The following is a 337-nucleotide window of genomic DNA, read 5'->3' as shown; positions in this document are numbered from 1 at the left end:
GCCGCGGCGACGATGACAGTTTTGACGGGTGACAGCGCGAGTGCCAGGAGAACGATGCAGATTTATCGAAAACTGTGCAGATGTTTTGAAATTATTGCAGACATTTTTTGATGTCAGGTTTTGGCAGATTTTCAGGAACAGGATTTCAATTCGAATTCTGAAACGGAATTCGATTCAAATCTTATACGAATTCCGTTTCAAGGAAGGTTGCAGATTCTTTTCGTTACCCTCACAAGAAAATTTGACAGCTCATAGATGTAAATCGGCTTCCCACATAGAAAAATGGGCGGAAAACGGCCAAAAAGCGGGGACGTTTTGCCTGAAAGCGGGCCCGATT

Source organism: Culex quinquefasciatus, chromosome 1, assembly GCF_015732765.1.
Source record: "Culex quinquefasciatus strain JHB chromosome 1, VPISU_Cqui_1.0_pri_paternal, whole genome shotgun sequence".
Lineage (NCBI taxonomy): Eukaryota > Metazoa > Arthropoda > Insecta > Diptera > Culicidae > Culex > Culex quinquefasciatus.
Note: the sequence above shows the minus strand (reverse complement) of the source record.